The sequence below is a fragment of the Schistocerca americana genome, chromosome 3 (assembly GCF_021461395.2).
Source record: "Schistocerca americana isolate TAMUIC-IGC-003095 chromosome 3, iqSchAmer2.1, whole genome shotgun sequence".
Lineage (NCBI taxonomy): Eukaryota > Metazoa > Arthropoda > Insecta > Orthoptera > Acrididae > Schistocerca > Schistocerca americana.
Window position 1 is genome coordinate 269,366,620 of NC_060121.1, and position 22,458 is coordinate 269,389,077.

Below are 22,458 nucleotides of genomic sequence, written 5' to 3' on the forward strand. Positions count from 1 at the left end.
GCAATGCTTCCCAGAATAGCACAGAGTGCATTCCTCCTAGCAATCCTAATGGAACAGCCCGTTTATCACTGAATTCACCCATACAACTGCTGCTGCTGCTGCTGCAGCTGGTGGTGGTGTGGGACGATCTTATTAAATATACAGGTTCTGATCCACTGCAGAGGCCAGTTTAAAGTTAAATTAACTGTGCTGTAGGAGGATGGTAGTATCCCGTGGACTATACTGTAAATCACAAGAGACACTCCCTGTGGCCCTGACACGTGTTTTGAAAGATTATTTTTTTTCTGCTGTAGCACACTTTGTACACCGCCATACATTTTGTTTTTCTGCCACAGCTTTGAGGACTGTGTCAGGTTCTAAATTGACATTAAGACATTCTGATCCACAGCCTCTCACACAAAACTAGGCGTCGGACAGTGTAAATCATATTGTTACTGTGGCTACCGTAACACACCACACTCACTGGATGATTTTAAATATAAGACAGCCGGCAGCGGTGGTCGAGCGGTTCTAGGCGCTTCAGTCTGGAACTGTGCGACTGCTACACTCGCAGGTCCGAATCCTGCCTCAGGCATGGATGTGTGTGATGTCCTTAGGTTAGTTAGGTTTAAGTAGTTCTAAGTTCTAGGGGACTGGTGACCTCAGATGTTAAGTCCCATAGTGCTCAGAGACAGCCAATAAACGACAATTACAACATAAGGAAACTGGAAGTGTTTTGTCACGTTGTGGAGAATTTCCAAACAACAGTCCAAAGGTGATCCACGAGCTCTGCATTTAAACTCATCTGTCATAGTGACAGAATAGCTGATGGCTCTTCATTCTTTTTCGACTGACTCATCATATTGCAGTCATGTAAGCAATCACTGTTTCGGTGCTATCAACCCCAGAAAGTGCTGTCTGTCCACCAAAATTCTTTCTCCAACTCAAACAAGCGATGTAAGTCAGTCATTCCTTGGTAACCAACATCTTGCCAGTGGACAGATGGGATGGAAAGACACTATTGGTGTACTCTAATAATAAGCATCACAGTTAATAGTGGCGATCCAATATATATGTGAACGATTTTGTAGGATGGTTCCGTCTATGCATGGCCTGTGGTGGGAGTGATTCACATTTGCAGCTAACGACAGATGCCATCTGAATGGAGACAGCCGAATAACAAACTAATACATAGAATGTGTTGGATAGCTTTCGAGGTTGCGTGGAAATTTGAGAAGATTGAATATGGAGGTGTGTTTGCGCTGCACCGCTATTCCCTCCAATGAAAACTGTTCAGTTGATTGCTTCTGCACATCTCGCACATATATATAGTTGAGAGAATATCGATTGTAGTGTGTGCATCTAGCATGTGGAAGACATGTGTGCCAGTTCTCTAGACATGAGGAACACCTTAGTTGACATTGTAAATTATAGGGATGATTTGGAATCTGCTACATCAGCGACATAGGTATTCACAAGTGGAAATATCAATTTTCTCTATTTTTTTTTCTCAGCTGTGACACGTTTCTAGTTAGTGGCTTACAGCATGCCCCACCTAGCAAAAGTTTCAGGTTTATAGAGAAATAATTTCATGTACTGTATATATATTCCAAATTATGTTGCGCAATCATTTGGTAGGCTACTGCTGTGTGCTTAATATCGAGAAGTACCGCGAAAATGGTACGATATTCTAGCAAGCCATGCGAAATTACATATGTTCTTGAAATCAGAGAGTCTGGAGGTGAGTGTGGAAGAGTACGCAGATCTGGACCAGAAACAGTAACGCGTTTCTGCCAAGGGGGGGACGAGCCCAAATTTGTAGAACAGTTCTGAGAGTGACTTTGGTCCACTGAGGGCACTCTGGTCACCCGTGGATGACTGCCGACCTCGCAGGGAAATATCTAGTGCTGCAAGGAGTGTAAACAGTGCTGACTGTCTATTTGATATATGTATGAATGATGTAAAACGACTGATTTTGTATGGTGCAGGATACAAATAGTAAGCTGGCCGAAGTGGCCGTGTGGTTAAAGGCACTGATGACCTCAGCAGTTGAGTCCCATAGTGCTCAGAGGCATTTGAACCATTTTTGATACAAATAGTATGTTTACTACATCAACACAATACAAGCTATGGGACTTAACATCTGAGGTCATCAGTACCCTAGACTTATATCTTCATAAACCTAACTAACCTAAGGACATCACACACATCCATGCCTGAGGCAGGATTTGATCTTTTGAATGCAGTGGCAGCATGGTTCCAGACTGAAGCACCTAGAACTGCTTGGACACAGCGGACGGCTAATGTTCAAGCTGTTGACTTCAGTGTGAGAGCAGTTTAATTGAGTAAGAGTCTTTCCATATTTGACAATATATAGGGTACACAGTGATATATTGCTGGGTTGGAGATCGGTTTCATGCTCTAATATTCAAGCTTATGTCCTCAGTTGGATAGCAGTGTAACTGAGTAAGAGTCTTTCGTATTTGACGATTGTAGGATACTTTGCAATGTTTAATTGTGGGTGCAATATGGACATGTGTATAAAATAGTTTTACACAGCTGAAAGCCTCATCTGCAGAAAGAAAAAAAGGCAGACAGTGCTTCCACACCGGCGGCATCAGTAATTCGGCGGGTAAATGCGATAAGAGACAATCATAAACCCCCATTCATTCACAAGACATCCTTTGTTCTGGGGTATAGGAGTGTCTACATAGCGGTGATAACGTTTGTGTATGTTGAAAGCAGGAAGGGTAAGATGTGATGGACGGGGTGACACATTAGGACCACCAGGAAGAATGCATTCGGCGTTATTCCGCGTTATTTTCGTAAACAGCTTCTGTTAGAACAAGAATTTCCTTGCAGACAAACAGAGACATCATAAAAGCTCCTACAAAACCGACCATTAACTACTACTAGGACACTATACAATTTCCGATTGGTCGACTTGGCTCTTATTTTACATAGCCATGTGACATTGGAAAAACATTGAGAACCTCTTAGATGGTAAGTCGCCATGTGGACGTTTCAAAGAGAGTCGTCAGTCATACTGGGGCAGGTAAACACGGCTGGACACAGCTCAGGTGTTCTGTTAGGATCGCTAGGGAGAAAGCAGCCTGTGCTATTCTGGAACAGATTTCTATAGTGTGACCTGTGATGTCAGTATCCATAGGTATAGGATCAGCAATGGTAAACACAAGGAGCGCCCAGAGGCGTTTCGCATATGGGATTGCTGTGAGTACACCTTGGACTTCCGTGGCGAGGTGGACATGGGTGTGAGCTATACCTCCCGAGATCAGTGAGGATGTGATGGCAGAGAAGGAGACGCTGCGGAATCCGGCCGCTGAGAGCAGCCTAGTTGCTGCAGCCCTAACCCACTAGCCTGAGGGAGGGGGGCGCATGGGTGACAGAGTGATGCTGTGGTGGCTAGGGTAGGGTCGGGACAGGGGGATAGCAGTGGCCGCTCCTGCTGTGGTGGGGGTGGCAGTGGCGTTGGGCATCGAGTTGTGGGATGTGTTTATTAGCAATCTTTTGTTTAAACTGTATTCCATCGAATACCAATAGGATGCTGTGAATTAAAAAAAAAAACTAACATACATTTGTAAAATATCGATTTCATTAATTTGCAAAAAATTTTTATATCATTGTTGTGTTAGCAGTACAATAGTTACGGGAAGGATGTGTGTGAGTGGGTGACATGGAGCAGAACAACAGGTTAAGTGCAGAACACTAGGTTAATTTGCGTAATTTATATGTAAAACACCATACAATAGTTTACGGGGGTGGGTGACAAAGAAGAATGCGCCACAAATGCCTTTCAAAAGCATGTGAAAGTCGAAAAGTGTATCAGAGAATGGTGGGAAGACATAACTAATTATTTAATTTGGTATTAAAGGCGGTAGAATAGTTGAATGAAACAGGGGTTGCATGAAAAACCACTTAATATAACAGGTTAAGTGCCAACAAAGGGCCAAACATTAGGCAAAGACACTCAGAGTACAGTGCTGAATATTTGGTTATGCAACATGTTTGCTCCATGTAATTACTTCTTATGAGACCTCCATGTTTCCAAACAGCAGAGGATGATGATGAAGAGAAATCCAACCCCCACAAAATGATTTTTTTATAAGTGAACGAAATACCTTTTGAATTTCCGGTTATGGGACTGTTCCCCTCCACCACCAGACCACCCTCTTGGATTATGTCACAGAATGGACGACAGTGCTCTAAGGTGGCTGTACTGTGTACTAAACCCAGACCTCGTGGCGAACACACAGTTTCCCGCCATCTTGGATAACTGTACTTGCATCATTAGTTGACGTCATGACTGTCATCTTGGATTATGTCATGGGTGAGAGTGCCCTCTGGTGGCAGTACTGTGTACTAGGCCAGTTGGTGTTCGGACCTCATGGTGAACATGCTGGATGGCTGTACTGCATCAAATTGCTTAAATAAAGATTGATGCATGCAAAACAAAGACATATGTCCAGCATAGGTCGAGTCCTCCCCCGCCTTTCCTAGGACAAGGTGACAGTTGGATGACTTAGGTTTGTGGAGGTAACCCAAGTGCCCTTTCTTTCCCGCCATTTTCTTAGTAGAGAGAGGCCAAGTGACCTTTCCCCCTCCAAAATTCAGACTTCCCGCCAATCCCTAGGAAGAGGTGGTGGTTGGATGACTTAGATTAGTGGAGGTAGCCCAATTGACATATCTTGTTGCCATTTTCTTAGGTTAGTAGAGGTAGCATTGTCCTGATGGAGTTGTCACGATTTTCTGGTGAGGGGAAGGGGAGGGGGGATTACCAGAGACACAGAGGTTAATTAATTTATCAATTTAATTAATTGATAAGAGTGAGATGAGCTATTCCAATAACTCAGACCTGAAGGTGTACCTGCAACAGCAAGGGGGGTGGGGTTGGGGGAGGGGGTGGTGGGACAATAGGCTACGTATGTGTCAATCAAAGAAGAACAATAGGTTTGCCCCCTGAGTGCATACCTGCTCCTGATGTAGACAACCCACATTAACAACTGTGCTTGTACATAGTTTGTTCTACTACTGTTGTGTGATTTCGCGCCATGCAAAGCCCTGTTCACTGAAACCTCCTGGCGGACTAAAACTGTGTGGTGGACCGAGATTCGAACTCGGAATCTTTGCCTTTAGTGGGCAAGTGTTTTACCAACTGAGCTACGCAAGCATGACTCACGACCTGTCGTCACAGCTTCAATTCCGCCAGTACCTTGTCTCCTACCTTTCAATCTTCACAGAAGCTCTTCTATTGACTGTTATTCACTAAAGAGTCAAGTTGTTTCGACTACGGTCAAACCTGTAGAAACAGTCGAGAAGAAGCATGAATTTCCTCATAAACTTACCCTGATAAACTGCGGCAACAAAATCGCAAAACTTTGCATCCTTTTTAAGTGTTTTTGTGAGCATGGGTCCTTTCAAACAGATGAACGACTTGGGCTGCCTTCGACAGTTCTGGCAGTGCCAGTAAAAGCTGTACTTGTGGGGACATATGAAAAGTGTTGTTTACGCAGAACCACTTGGTCGTCCTTGAACAGCGTGCCCCGTAGCCTGTGACGCTATTGCGATACGGCCTCGAACATTCGAAAGAGGAAGGTTATCGAAGACGCGAGCTATAAACGCTTGTATTGCATCCCATAGCTGTCACATCGGCCATTTATAGTACGGAAGACATCAATATCATGTAATATTCCATTATTAGTTGCTTTTTTGCAGATTCAGCAGCCATACAAATTATCACTTTCATTTTCAGAAAATTGTTCCTTTATTTACGAGGGGCGTTCAATAAGTAATGCAACACATTTTTTTCTGAAAGGATTTTTTTATCATAATTCCAGTGAACCATATTATTCCCCACTCTTTTGGCTAAAAATCCCCATTTTTCAATAGGACCGCCGCTCAGTGCGATGGTCTTACTCCACGCTACTGAAAGGTGCCTGCATGGTACCACTCCACTGATCTGGTCACGGTCGGTACCAACAGAGACGTCCAGTTGAGCAGCGGGGTGTATGATTGCGATCCGTTCATCACCTCGAATGAGAGTGTCCGCACGTTCCAACATACCAGAATCACAGCTGGGTGCGGATGGCCGGCGCGCAGGTGATCCGACAGGTTTTGCGCGACCTTGTTGCAATAATGACAGACGCCTCGCCCAACGACTCTCCGTGCTTTTGTTCACTGACAGGATTCCGTGGACATTCTGCAAGCGCTTATGAATATCTGCCATGCTTTGGTTTTCCGAAAAAAAGAGGAGAAAAAAATTAACAATGGTGGCTCTCTGCTTGGAACGCACAACCATTTTGAACGCTACGTATAGGACTGCCACCTATCGGAACTTCGTGGTACTATAGGGGCTGAGGCTGGAATATTCCTCTATGTCCCACAACAGAAGCCACATTTTTTGAACCGAAACTGGTCGAGGAAAAAGTGTTCATTACTTATTGAACGCCCTCTGTACTGTATTCCCTGTATAGATAAAAGGCAGCAAAATCGCCTTCCTTTTAATTGTTTCTTAAGAATCTACCACCGCAAATTGTTGCAGTACGCCACCGTCTGCTACGGACATCTGATACGCTCGCGGATCGCCTGTTAGAGGAATTTAGATACGCTTTCAGTATAATTCTACCGGTACCACTAACGGCCGAGGGAAGCGACTGCTTGTGCTTGATGGTGTGATTGCCCTATCTGTTGGACCGGTTTATTGTCGATACTGTGATGACTTGCTCCTGTCCTTACTCTCCTATAGTCATTCCTTAGCCAACAACGGATTTCGTGGGGAGCGTTATTCCGTCCTAGTTTGGGGACTGAGCTGGTCAGTGTTTGGCACAGCTAGGGCACCAACCACGGTTCCAAGTACAAATTTCAAAAAGTAAGTTACACATGTCGTTCCACGTTAAGACTATTGCGGAACTAGGTTGGTGCATTATCAGAAGCGACTACATGTTGACCTGTTTCCTGTACAAACAGCTCAACTACGGTACAGATAGGCTAACAGGTGCATCACAGGATGTGAGCGAAATGACGCAGCATCTCGAGGCGAACACCAAAGTTGAAGTATGTGGAACAGTATGATTATTATGGAAAAAACCTCTAAATTGCACACAAATTATCTGTGAAACTGTGGCTGTATATGGGTCAAATGCAATTTCATGTCCAGTCGTAATGAAATGGTTCAAAAATTTGGCCAAGACTCAGATACGTGTGTGAGGCTAATCGGGAAGGCAGGCCATCTGCCTGCACCACAAACGACCAAGTCCAGATACTCCCTTCGGCAAACTAAAAGAACATCTGGGGAAAAGTATGACGACGTTCATCTTGCGAATTTCGAATGGCTCCGTGACCAAGTAGTGGATTTATAACGTAGAAAAATTGAACGATTGGTAGAAAGTTCCCACCATTATTTACAAAGGCTTGGTGACTACGTAGAAAAACAGTATCATCTATCTGTGTCAGTTTGAAGTACAGCGCAGCATTTAATGCAAATTATTTGCCTTGCCATACGTTGTACGTTGGTGACCGAGTGTACATAGTGTTAACCAAATTTACCATACGAAGCAGATTTATTGCACCATATGTTATTTCAAATAGCTAACTGCAGTATCTTAAGGACACACAGGTAAACTAAGGCACTGATATATGCAACAGTTCTCGCTGCCAGTAACCACAGGTGAAAGGGCTTATTGGTACTTTCTTATGTGATTAGAAAACGACGTTTTCTAGGTTCTTGCATTGGTACTTAGTCGTTTAGTCATACACAAATCATTTACAAAATTATATCAGACATGCCATCTTACAGGTCGCTCCTGACACTACACTATACTTAATTGTACTGCACTACACACACACACACACTCACACACACACACACACACACACACACACACACACACACACACACACATATACACACACTTTCGCCGGCCGGAGTGGCCGAGCGGTTCTAGGCACTACAGTCTGGAACCGAGCGACCGCTACGGTTGCAGGTTCGAATCCTGCCTCGGACATGGATGTGTGTGATGTCCTTAGGTTAGTTAGGTTTAAGTAGTTCTAAGTTCTAGGGGACTGATGACCTCAGAAGTTAAGTCCCATAGTGCTCAGAGCCATTTTACACACACTTTCGGGTTGCAATTATATCAGACATGTCACCTTACAAGTCACTCTTAACATTGCACTACACTAAAAAAACGCACACGTACACACACTTTCGGGTTGCAGTAGAACCTTGAAGTTACTCCCGAATTCCTACTGAAGACAGCGCCTCACCGCAATGAAAGAGATCTCGACCTCAAGAAAATGGGCAGAGTTGGGAATTATCCATCATATCCTGGGAACAGGGCTTTGCAGTCAGTGGCGGATTTAAAAAGTTTGCGCATCACATTATATGCGCCCCCCCCCCCCCCAAAAAAAGTCTTTTAAATAATAACCATTACCCGATCACTTCACAATTGCCGTTTCGGGTGGGAGCGCTGTGAGCTGTTTCCGTACTCCGCTATTCGTTGTTTTGAAGGACGCATCAGCGGTCTATTCGCGCTCAATCAGCATGTAATATGATTCCTGAACTATACTTGGTGTACGACAGCGGACAAAACAAACTTAAAACTGCATTGTGTTAAGACATTCTTCTGTCGAAAGACAACAGAAACGAACACAAGGAAAATAACTTTTCTTTTATGGCCTAAAATTCAGCGGAGCGTGTAGGAAACAACGGGTTTTTGTTATACATTCACTTTTAGTATGTTATTTTACACGAAACCTTTGAAAATGAAAAAAAAAAAGTTTTCTTACGATCTAAAAATTGAAACGAACGTGTCATACATTAGAAATTAATACGTACTTTCATAGAGATCGTTTTACGATCTAGTAACTTGAATGTAGCAGATAAAAAAACACGTTCGGTATTAATACGTGAATCTATATGAAAGCGTAAGAAATGGAATAGAGATTTCGGTGCACGAACTAATAACTAAATACAGACGAACAAACACAGAACTGTATTTGCTATTACATACTTTTACAGACTAGCTTGGAAAAATTAAATTTGTTTTACAATCTAATAGTCAACGTGTAAAGCATTAGGGTCTGTGTAGCTAGATGCTGCATAATAAGTCTACACAATACCTTTAATCCATGTAAGAGCTGAACAGTTTTGTACTGCAGCTACTACTCTCACCACAGCTCTTTCAAACGGTATTAGCAAAGCTTTTACGTATTTATCGACCGAACTGAACTACGTTATTTATTAAAACTTTTCCATCTGAGCATACTTTCCGATAACGTATATTTCCGCGATAACAATACACTTCAGCAGATGCCAAGAACACGCATCAGTTGTAATATACTGCAGTACCAGTGTGACTTGACTGTACAGCGACGAGCGGATAACGTTTAGTACTGTTGGGCGCCTTCAGTCGCGTATGAATAATTGCCATCGGCAATTGTAAAATAAACAGGTAATACGTAGTTATAAATCCAATGAATGTGCTCTAAGTTATAATAAGAATCACATTATAATCGTAAATTTTTAAAACTAACATGAGTAAATAAACAAACTCACCAGTCAGCAAAGTTCGCGTCTGGCTTTGAGGGCAGAGACTCGTTGATCATATCTTCATAGGTCAGACGGTTATCAGTTAGGAGGTCGGCTTCGATGGAAGAATGGGTAAAGCGTTCAATATCTCCTCAGATAACGTAGAACGTAGGTAAGATTTCATTCTTTTGTAAGTGCTATACATACAAATATTCTAAGAGCAATGACAACATTCGGAAACACGTACTGCTGCCTCTCTTTTCGTAAAAATTTACTCATTTCGACTGGTATATCACTAGTCTTAAAAGATTTCAAAAGTTCCAGGAAATGTACACTTTCACTGGGGAAGGATGGCTCTATATCTACGTCATATGTCGCTTGGAGTTTTGCTGCACGTTCAGCAATATCGTCAGGTGAACTGTTCTTAAGGTTACTCAAAACTGTGAAAGAGTCCAACAACGTTCTATAGCTTTCCTTCCTCCTCTCTAATTCTGAGTACAAGTTGTCGAGTACTGGGAGAAATGTTTCGAATCTAAATTTTTCCCTTCTAGTCAGAAAAACTTTAGAGTCCGCTTCTTTGTCATCATGAAGTTTGCTTTTTCGTGATCTTTTATAGGTCCATTCATGGTCTATATCAATCACAATCTCCATGGATTTATTTTCACAACAGTCGAACAAGCCACGAATAGATGCAATAAATCCTACAAGTGAGTCATATAATTCGTGCACTGTTTTAGTATCAATATTTACACTTTCCAATTTCAGATTTACACTATTAAACCTCTGAGTTTGTCCTTCCAAACTGTCGTCAGAATACCGTTTCTAGTCTGCTGAGTTGATTTAATACAGCTGAAGCTGAAGCTGAAGCCTGATTTCGCACAAGTGGTTTTTCAAACGTATTATTGGCAATATGTGTGAGGGCATTGATAACACCCTCCCAGTTTTCATATACATTTACATACGCTTCTTCTCTTGCTGACCAACGTGTTTTTGATAAACTTTTTACCGTTTTGCTTTCTGATTTCATGAAATAAAGAAGTTTATCCCAGCACTGTGTAGAAGCAGAGAAAAAATTATAAAGGTTTTGCACTACACTGAAAAATGAACGTGCTTCCCGACAACAGCTTGCAGCACTAGTGCCAACTAAATTCAAAGAATGTGCTCCACAAGGCACATAATGTGTTTTCGGATTTCGTTCTTTAATTCGTGCCTGAAAACCAGTGTAGGTTTCTGACATATTGCTTGCATTGTCGTATGACTAGCCTCTACAGTCAGTAATACCGGTGGAATATGTAGACAGGACATTTAGTATGGCCTCAGCTAAGTTTTCGGACTTCTGTCCCGGGTTTGGTAAAAACAGAAGGAAACGTTCAACAGGTTCACCATTCTCGTTCACATATCTTAATATGAAAGATAACTGATCAATACGTGAAATGACCGCAGTAGAATCTACTATTATAGAAAAATATTTGGCCTGTTTTATTTTACTTATGATAATTATTTTTATTCGTTCAGGAAGAAGCTCTGTTATTTCGTCACAGATGTTGAAGAAAGGTAACTTGTATGTCCTTGCCCTGGATTTCCATCTTGTTCAATGTGCACTGCGAGAAAAGGATCAAACTTTGCTATAAGTTCGAGAGACATCATAAATTGACCATTATGTGATGAATGGAATCTTCAAACGTGTCCACGTAGGGAAGTCCAAGACTTGTTAGCTTCTTCACTACTGCAAACACTCTTTTCAACACAGTGCGCCAGTACATTTTTTTGTCTCAACATATGACTCGCAATGGTTATCTATTGTTCCAAGCGACTTTTTCTTGTTAAAAGTGATAAGTCAAAATTTTTGTGTTCAGGTGAATTCTCATGATGAGATAAAATATTAGAAATATTTCTCCAACCTACAATACCATTAGTAGCAATCACGGCCTTACCTGCGAACAATTTACACGGTGCACAAGAAACAGCACCGGTGCTACAGGAGTATACTAGAAAATCATGCACAGTTGATTCACCATTTAAAAGTTTACGGTAAAACACATTTTCATTCAAATATCTAGTTTTATCGCCTATTCATATACTTGAATTAGAAAAATCACCGTTACAATTTTGATTAATGCCACGTTGTAAGAGAATGTCGATCGTTAATTTACTGACGCATCATTCTGCTGGATCATCACTAACGCGGCTATTTCTTTTTGTAATGTCTGACTCGACATTTAGTTTTTCGTGCAACTCGAAATCAAGAACAATCTGCTTTTCTTCATTTTTAATTTTTGTTTCGTATGTATTTACTTCCTTTACAACTACTGCAGTGCCAGAAGTATCATCTGTACTTCTTGAACTCGAAGTTGAACCAGCAAGCCAACCATTGTGGCCGAGCGGTTGTAGGCGCTTCACTCTGGAACCGCGCTACCGTTACGGTCGTAGGTTCGAATCCTGCCTCGGGCATGGATGTGTGTGATGTCCTTAGGTTAGTTAGGTACAAGTAGTTCTAAGTTATAGGGGACTGATGACCTCAGATGTTAAGTTCCATAGTGCTCAGAGCCATTTGAACCAGCAACATTTTTTGCGAAAAATTTATCTACTCTGCCAAGCGTTTTTAGAACATTGGATTCTCGTCCTCTTCTTTCCTTAGATAATTTCCGAAATTACGCCCCACTTAATTTTGCACGTTTGCTTTTATCACTGTTATTCATGGTAAGGCACTTACAAAATGACAACTCGCAGTAAAAACAAAAGAAAAAAATTGTAAAACGAAAGAAAGAAAGACTGTATCCAGTTCCAATCGTACTACACCGCACATGAGCACAAAGCTTTTTACTTTAAACACAGCGCATGAGTACAAAGATTTTTTTCCTTTTAACACGGAGCGTTGAACTGACCAGCTCAGATTACAAGGTCTGCAAAAAAAATTTTTGTCAGCTGCATGAGATATTTTTACTGAATTATATGATTTAGAATGCGCTGATTTCAGAAGTGATGTCCATTTCTGTCTATGACATAAGTTTTTTTTGCAAATTCAAACCCAAAAAATTGGCAAAAGCACTCATTTATTCAAAATTATCAAACATAATATTTTTTTACAACCAATGAAACATTATTTTGAGACATATAGCAATAATGCGTGTCTTTTATGGAACCTTTTCTTCCTTTCATTGATACTTCGCCGAGTCCTTTTCCGATTTCCATCTTTAGTTTCCCGCTTAAGCATCAGCAAGCATAGTGACATCCCATCTTCCTTGGTACCGTCCATCGATATCATGAACATCCTGGTGAAACCACTCCCGTTTTCTTCACTGTAAGCGCCCAGGTTTTCTGGAAAATTATCTATTTGGGAGTGTAAAAACTGGACCTTCAAGCTCATCTTGCAACCTTGAGCTTCGTATGCTGTTAGCATCCGTTGAACAATGGTTGTGTAGTCAAGATCCTTATTATTTCCCGAAAACTTTCGCACTACATCCATGAACGATACCCAAGCTTCTTTTTCCTTCTCATTCATACTTTCCACGAAGAGGGTGTTGGTTAAAAGTTTTCTTATGTCGGAGCCAGTGAAAACTCTCTCTTTGAACTTTGCTCCTGACAGCTTCGAGAATTTTGTACATAGATATTTAAAACAGTCCCCATTCTTTTGTACCGATTTTACAAATTGTTTCATCATCCTCAATTTGATATGGAGAGGGGGCAACAAAACCTTTTTTGGTGGTACCAAAGTAGTATTGATAACATTTTTCTCTCCACGTTTTAAAGTTTACCGGGGTGGCCAATTACTTTTAGTCCAGTGCTGTTCTCTGGTTGTACTATCCCACAAGCATAAGAAGCATGGGTATTTAGTATAGCCTGCCTGCTGACCCTAAAGCATCGTGAGTACTTTGAAGTTCCCACAAACTATCCATTGATGGTCCCGATATTTGATTTTTTCCAGGATACTGGCCAAATCGTTATAGTTTTCGTCCATATGCACAGAATGTCCCATCGGAAGCGATGCAAATTTGTTTCCATTGTGCAATAATACTACTTTAAGACTAGTTTTGGGTGAATGAATAGGCGTCATTCAGAGGAGTCATACTGCATATCAATGCATGAGTCCTTCCACACCATTGCAAAAAACTAAATTTCCTTCTTTTGAGAAAAACTTGGTACATTTTTTCTCGCTGCCTGTGTCAGGAAAATAAAGTGCCAGATGATAAAAAGTTTTTATTTTTTAATCTGGACCTAACAGTTCTGCTGCTCATTTTGAGAAAATAGTTGAGGCCTTTCGTCTGAAGAAAAATCTGAGCTTGATTCACTCTGAGGAGGTAGTGCAACTTCGTCTTACAACCCACACGGGTGTTCATCGAAACTGGAAGGTGTCTGTGGGATAAGTATTTCAGAGCTATGAGGCACTGGACGTGTAGCTGATTCAAGGTTAGGATAACTTATGTTTCCTTTGTTTTTTTAACTGAATTCCTTTACGTCAACTGAACAGAAGCAGCAATCAGTTGTATGGTTTTTCTGCTCACGCCATATCATTGGAATTCCAAATCGAAATGCATTTTTCTTACCCTTAACCCACAAACGAAGATCTTCTTCACATCTTCTACACACCTTATGCGGGGCCCATGGTTTATCTTAATCGCCAATTTTTAATTTAAAGTAAGAAAAATAAACTTTCCTCACAAAATCACTTATGTTTCTCTGTTGACTTTAAATAGTGTATTCACCACAGATATAACAAAAACTGTTTGGAGAAATAATACTACCTCTTGTAGCCATGACTAGACAGAAACAACAGCACTGTTCACTTGAATAGCAGTATGTCTACTGAGAGTTTCTCTTCATTTCAGGCGAGACACAAATCGTCATTTGACTTGTCGCAACACGATAAAATTGAACAATAAGATTGTTTGAATTTGCTTCTGGCGCCCAGGAGTTCACAGTAAAACCTGCAAGTGGTAACAAAGAATAGATAACATTGTAATTTTTTTTAAATTTAAGTTTATTTTATCAATTATAATTGATATAATTTCTAATAATTATTAAATTAAAAAAACCATATAAGTTTGTTACTAATGAACATAAATACTGCAATATACATAAAAACCTATGTGATAGAATTTTTTGAATATTTTTCCTGTTTTTGGGAGGTCAAAATCTATGAGAAAATGTTAAAAAATCTTATGCAGTTTTTTAGGCGCAGACGTGTGTTATTCGACCTAACTGTGCTATGAAAGAACGACAATGCAAAATAATTTAATTTAATTGTCGCCTGTTTCTGTGTTGTCAGTGAACAGTAGCACACCTGCCAGCTGGAATTCGCCACGTAAAGAAAACGGGACAGTCCCTTTTTTGGCATCTGTTTCCCGTGTCGCCGAAATTTTGGCTGGGACGCAAATATGTTCTGAATATTCTTGACATTGTCTTTCTAATTTAAAAAGCAAGTAATTTTTGCAATTTCATGCAGTGAGATGTGCTGAATCGACTCTTATCCAGCTTATTCTTATAGCATTTTAGCGGTTTCTGTGAGCAGAGAAGACAGACAACAAAATTTAAATATTCTTGTTGGCAGTTGCTGTGGTGTGTTGGCATTTGTATGAACACTGCTGTTATGGCTACACGCAAATGCACCTTTTGTTCCAACATAAAATAAAAATAACCTTTCCTCGAATAAAAACAGCTTAATTAAGAAGTTTAATATAAAATTGGCAATGCCACGTACTATTCGATTGTACAGAGTGGGAACTTTGAAATCGTGCAGGCTGCAGCACAATAAATGAGACGTACAGAAGTTGGTTTCTTCTTCTCTTTCGGCAAAAAAAGTAACTAAGTAAATAAGTAAATAAAATTTTTCAACTGTTGTGAAGTGTATTTCACAGATTATTAGAAATTCTGCTTATGTTCTGTTCGTATAAACATGTGTTTATAAATGTAAAACATCCCCAGTATCAACATGTTTTATTAAACGGTTGTCATTAAATAAAAGCTCAGATATTGTAGACCACAGAGCTTTCACATTAATTACAGTAATGGAGGCTTGACTTGATCCTTCACCGTAATTGCTGCAAGAAATTTAAATAGAGTCGGGTTTTACATACTGAGGCCGACACATGTTACAGTATTTAAGAAAATGATGATTAGATTATCACAGCTTTTCAGAGGACCCTGTATTTTCACGGGGGAAATATGGTAGCGTTAAGTAGAAGCCGACAACATTCTCGGCGTAATAACGTTCCAAAAATTGTATTGTAGATTGCCGTCCTGACAGCTTACTTCAAAATATTTTGAACAATCATGAATATGATACCAGACAGAAAGCCAGTGTTAAAGTCCCGTTCAGTCCTAGGCCCGTGCCTAGTGGGCCTATATGTAAATCTGCCACTGTTTGCAGTAAGATTCTTTACACTACGACTGTTCATTGTAGAACGATAGCTGTTAAATAACATTAACTTTTTGCCATTTCTCGCACTGTATTATTTAAATAATTCTTACCTTTGTAGCATAAATTATTTAACAAGAGTGCTTTAATTGTCTTCTGAAATATTTTGATTTTAGTTGTCTCTGTAAGCTCTTTGAACATTTTACTGCACAATATTCAGTTCCTCATACTGGCATATCTGATTCCTGTTATAGAAATAAACGTAGCGATGCAGGAAATCATTTCGTTATACCAAAGTAAAAAATTATCCAGAAACTTTGCTTTTGTCCAAATACCACACATTCCTAAAACTAACACTTTCGCACGAACCAGCTTAGCATGCGGGTAGTAGTAATTACGTGGCTGCGCAGACTTTGTGTAATGGCTATGAAATTTCTATCCACAGAGATTTTCTAGATATTTATTTCATAAATCGAAAATGTTTTATTGTTGCACATCAACAAACTCGTTATTTGACAAATAACTCTGCTTTTTCTTCTTACTCTATTATGGTTCCAGCTTTAATTATTGCCAATGTATCACTATTATTTTGAGATACCTTTCTTACTACCTTGAATAGATTTACACAGAGAACTTTTACATATTCATTATTTTCATTATTCACTGTTTGTATTTCTGATTCATTTGTTCTTGAGACATACAAACTTGACTGTGTGTGTGTTTTCCTCCCACATAATTTTCTTTTCGGTAGAAATTATTTTTCCTGTTTTCTCACTTTCTCAAAGACTTCTCTGAATTGTTTGTGTAGTCACGGACTGTGCGGCTGGTCCCGGCGGAGGTTCGAGTCCTCCCTCGGGCTTGGGTGTGTGTGTTTGTCCTTAGGATAATTTAGGTTAAGTAGTGTGTAAGCTTAGGGACTGATGACCTTAGTAGTTAAGTCCCATAAGATTTCACACACACAATTGTTTGTGTAATTCGGCATACTCTGCCTGTAGTATCATACTCGTACATCGATACCAGCCCACTGGCGTCCCACAGTTGGTAATGGCAATGCAGGTTTCTGTCAGACTGTGATCGCAGTCTTGCGGGATCCATCAGATCCGGGGAGTATGCCCGCTGAGCCACATATACAGCGGCTCTGTAACACGAACGCCCTCTGTAGCCACGATATAGGACAGCTGGCAGCCCAGTCGTTATGGAGTCGCCCCTGAGACACAGCCAAGTCGCGGCCCTGTCACTACTTCTCGTGCGTTAGTTAATAGAGCCTCACCCTACGATGTTTTTGTTGCTATTGTATTAGCTGAACTTTATTGCTGCATGTTCATTTGTAAAGAGTCTTCGTACGCTTGGAGAAAGCTGGAAGTAAAGGAAAGTTTCTGTTTACTGTATTTACTTGTTCGCTAATCATTCCTGGTTCTGTCCAGCTTTTCTATGACGACATCTACTGCACCACTGTCTAACCACCACTTAAAGTTGTGTACGAAGTACATCTACATCTACATCTACATTTATACTCCGCAAGCCACCCAACGGTGTGTGGCGGAGGGCACTTTACGTGCCACTGTCATTACCTCCCTTTCCTGTTCCAGTCGCGTATGGTTCGCGGGAAGAACGACTGCCGGAAAGCCTCCGTGCGCGCTCTAATCTCTCTAATTTTACATTCGTGATCTCCTCGGGAGGTATAAGTAGGGGGAAGCAATATATTCGATACCTCATCCAGAAACGCACCCTCTCGAAACCTGGCGAGCAAGCTACACCGCGATGCAGAGCGCCTCTCTTGCAGAGCCTGCCACTTGAGTTTATTAAACATCTCCGTAACGCTATCACGGTTACCAAATAACCCTGTGACGAAACGCGCCGCTCTTCTTTGGATCTTCTCTATCTCCTCCGTCAGACCGATCTGGTACGGATCCCACACTGATGAGCAATACTCAAGTATAGGTCGAACGAGTGTTTTGTAAGCCACCTCCTTTGTTGATGGACTACATTTTCTAAGCACTCTCCCAATGAATCTCAACCTGGTACCCGCCTCACCAACAATTAATTTTATATGATCATTCCACTTCAAATCGTTCCGCACGCATACTCCCAGATATTTTACAGAAGTAACTGCTGCCAGTGTTTGTTCCGCTATCATATAATCATACAATAAAGGATCCTTCTTTCTATGTATTCGCAATACATTACATTTGTCTAAGTTAAGGGTCAGTTGCCACTCCCTGCACCAAGTGCCTATCCGCTGCGGATCTTCCTGCATTTCGCTACAATTTTCTAATGCTGCAACTTCTCTGTATACTACAGCATCATCCGCGAAAAGCCGCATGGAACTTCCGACACTATCTACTAGGTCATTTATATATATTGTGAAAAGCAATGGTCCCATAACACTCCCCTGTGGCACGCCAGAGGTTACTTTAACACCCAACAAACCTGGCGATGGGGCCGCAGTTCGTACGTGTGGCTGTCCTCAATTACTGTTGACTTCTTCCTGCTCTATGCTTATATGGACGTGGTGTCTGTTCTTTCGGACATGTCCGAAAGAACAGACACCATTGATGACCTGCAGCCGTCTAGAACGAAATTAGAATTATATATTAATACTATCAGCTGCTAATATATATCAACAGGGACAGGTGAAAATGTGTGCCCTGACCGGGACTCGAACCCCATATCCATACCCATGACCGAAAGGACAGACACCATATCTATATAAGTACATAGTTCTGGCAATACCGGCCATGACCTTCTCCTTCTATGCGGATGCTCACATATTACCTGAACTCTTACGGGACCTGGTAAGAATGTCTTCCACGAGTAATGAGTGTGTTGGGTAGGGACACTACGAATGTAGTGTGTGGACATATAAGGTGAGACTGTGGGTCTCGCTGGAGACGTGCGCGAGACAGTTCCTGCAGTCGCACTGTCCTCTGTGCCCACAGTGTCTCGGATGGATAGAGCGTCTACCATGTAAGCAGGAGATCCCGGGTTAGGGGCCTGGATGGGGCACACATTTTCACCTGCCCCCGTTGATACATCTCAACGCCCGTCAGCAGCTGATGGTATTAATATATAATTCAAATTCCTTCTTTTTTTAATTTTTTTTTTCATTCCTTTGGCTTTTGTGCACCCAGTGTTTCCCTTGCTTGTGCTCTTTATCTGCTAGGTTCTGAGATTGCTGCCGTAACACCTCTCCGCCTTTTTTTCTGTCTGTGTTATTTTGCTTGCCGCTGTTTTTGTTTTTGTATTGTTTAGATGATAATGGCTGCCACGGTGCAATCGCCTGGCGCGCTGTCTGCAGTTATGAACGAACCGCAGCAGAGTGCATAGGAACCATGAATGGAAATTCGTTGAAAGCATCAGAGATGATGAGCCAACATGTTTTTCACTAAGAACTCACGAAGTCCAATTGCAAACGCTGCCAAAGTACTTGGGGGAGGGCCATTCCAAAAACCCTGAGAAGGGCTGACTGATGTTCAGCACAGGCTTGCCACTGAGAATTCGACTGTTCTATATGTGCATCCAGACTGTACCAAGAAAATGTTCAAATGTGTGTGAAATCTTATGGGACTTAACTGCTAAGGTCATCAGTCCCTAAGCTTACACACTACTTAATCTAAATTATCCTAAGGACAAACACACACACCCATTCCTGAGGGAGGACTCGAACCTCCGCCGGGGCCAGGCGCACGGTCCATGAGAATATCAAGTGCAAGGCTATAGATACAGCAGTAAGGAATAGCTCAGTAGGCAGTACAGTTGAAGAGGAATGGGCATCTCTAAAAAGGGCCATCACAGAAGTTGGGAAGGAAAACATAGGTACAAAGAAGGTAACTGCGAAGAAATCATGAGTAACAGAAGAAATACTTCAGTTGATTGATGAAAGGAGGAAGTACAAAAATGTTCCGGGAAACTCACGAATACAGAAATACAAGTTGTTGAGTAATGCAATAAATAGGAAGTGCGCGGGAAGCTAAGACGAAATGGATGTAGGAAAAATGTGAAGACATCGAAAAAGAAATGACTGTCGGAAGGACAGACTCAGTACACAGGAAAGTCAAGACTATCTTCGGTGCTACCCAGCCATTGACCTTCGTCTGAGCTAATGTGCACAGGTTGCCCAAACTCTTGCGGGAATCGCTAAAGCGTGCGCGAGTAATGAGTGAATGGGTTGAGGTTATTTCGGGGAGGCGACCAGACAGCGAGGTCATCGGTGTCATCGGATTAGGGAAGGAAGTCGGCCGTGCCCTTTCAAAGGAACCATCCCGTCATTTGCCAGGAGCGATTTAGGGAAATCACGGAAAACCTAAATCAGGATGGCCGGACGCGGGATTGAACCGTCGTCCTCCCGAATGGGAGTCCAGTGTGAGTGAATGGGCAAATGTCTATAAGGTACATTACATATGTAGAATTGTGGACAGTTGGGAATGTGAGTCTCACGGGAAGCGTGCAAGGGATAAGTCCCTGCAGTCGCGCTATGCATCTGTGTCCTCGGTGGCTCAGATGGATAGAGCGTCTGCTATGTAAGCAAGAGATCCTGGGTTCGAGTCCCGGTCGGGGCACACATTTTCAGCTGTCCACATCGAGGTATATCAACAACACCTGTCAGCAGCTGAGGGTTTCAGTTAGTCATCGTTTATCTTCGGTGAAATTGAAAGCAACGATGGTAACGTTAAGAGTGCAACGGAAATTCCACTGTTAAATGCAGAGGCGAGAGCGGATAGGCGGAAAGAATACATTGCAAGCCTCTATGAGGGGGAAGATTTGTCTGATGTGATAGAAGAAGAAACAGGAGTCGATTTAGAAGAGAGAGAGGATCCAGTATTAGAATCAGGATTTAAAAGAGCTTTGGAGGACTTAAGATCAAATAAGGCAGAAGGGATAGATAAATTCCATCAGGATTTCTGAAATCATTAGGGGAAGTTGCAACAAAACGACTATTCACGTTGGTGTATAGAATGGATGAGTCTGGTGACATACCATCTGACTTTCAGAAAAGCATCACCCACACAAATCCGAAGACGCCAAGAGCTGAGAAGTGCGGAATTATAGCACAATCAGCTTAACAGCTCATGAATCCAAGTTGCTTACAAGAATAATATACAGAAGAACGGAAAAAATTGAGGATGCGCTAGATATCGATCAGTTTGGCTTTAGGAAAAGTAAAGGCACGAGAGAGGCAATTCTGACGTTGCGGTTAATAATGGAAGCAAGACTAAAGAAAAATCAAGACACGTTCATAGGGTTTGTCGACCTAGAAACAGCGTTCGACAATGTAAAATGGTGCAAGATATTCGAAATTCTGAAAAAAGTAAGGGTAAGCTATAGGGAGAGACGGGCCATATACAATATGTGCGGACTGAGGATAAATTGAAGAAAGACGAAGGTAATGAGATGTAGTAGAAATGAGAATAGTGAGAAACTTAACATCGGGATTGATGGTCACGAAGTAGATGAAGTTAAGGAATTCTGCAACTTAAGTAGTAAAATAACCAATGACGGACGGTGCAAGGAGGACATCAAAAGCAGACTAGCTATGGCATAAAAGACATTCCTGGCCAAGAGAAGTCTACTAATATCAAATATCGGCCTTAATGTGAGGAAGATATTTCTGAGAAAGTACGTCTGGAGTACAGCATTCTATGGTAGTGAAACATTCACTGTGGGAAAACCAGAACAGAAGAGAATCGAAGCATTTGAGATGTGGTGCTACAGACGAATGTAGAAAATTAGGTTGACTGATAAAGGATGAGGAGGTTCTACGCAGAATCGGAGAGAAAAGGAATATGTGGAAAACACTGATAAGGAGAAGGGACAGCTCGATTGGACATCAGTTAAGACATGAGAGAATGACTTCCATTGTACTAAAGGAAGGTGTAGAAGGCAAAAACTGTAGGGGAAGACAGAGATTGGAATACATCCAGCAAATAATTGAGGACGTAGGTTGCAAGATTGCAAGTGCTACTCTGAGATGAAGAGGTTAGCACAGGAGACGAATTCGTGGAGGGCCGCATCAAACCAGTCAGAAGACTGATAAAAAAAAAAAAAAAAGAAAGGAAGAGGAGGTCGAATTACTTCTGGGAAATTTCTGTTTGTTGCCTAATGTAATTTAAATTTGCTTATTTTAAGAGTACATGCATCGCGGAACTAACAGCTAGCGTGAAGAATGAATGCCGGGCACGTTGCAGTCTCGTTTCTCGGTATCACACACATTGAATAAACAAGAAAGGAACGGCAGACTCGACAGGCAAAAGCTTTACACTTTTTTCAGATTTCATAAAAAACATTGATTTCAATTACGTTTTTAGCACACGTCTGATTCAACATCTAATAGTATCCACTACAAGGCATTCACTGTTTGCTATTTCCATGAACAAAAACGCTTCGCGTTGCAGGTAGGCAGTAATTTTGCGGCGAGTAGTTTCCGCTGTCATGCCATACACGAAACTGTGCATCCGCTTTCAGGTCACCGGCTGTGAACGGAAGCCATTTTCAATTAGCGAGTGGCCGTTTATATACGTCGCTTGTTTGCCTGCGCTCTGGAAATCGCAGCAACTCCCTTTCCCCATTTAAATATATTTGT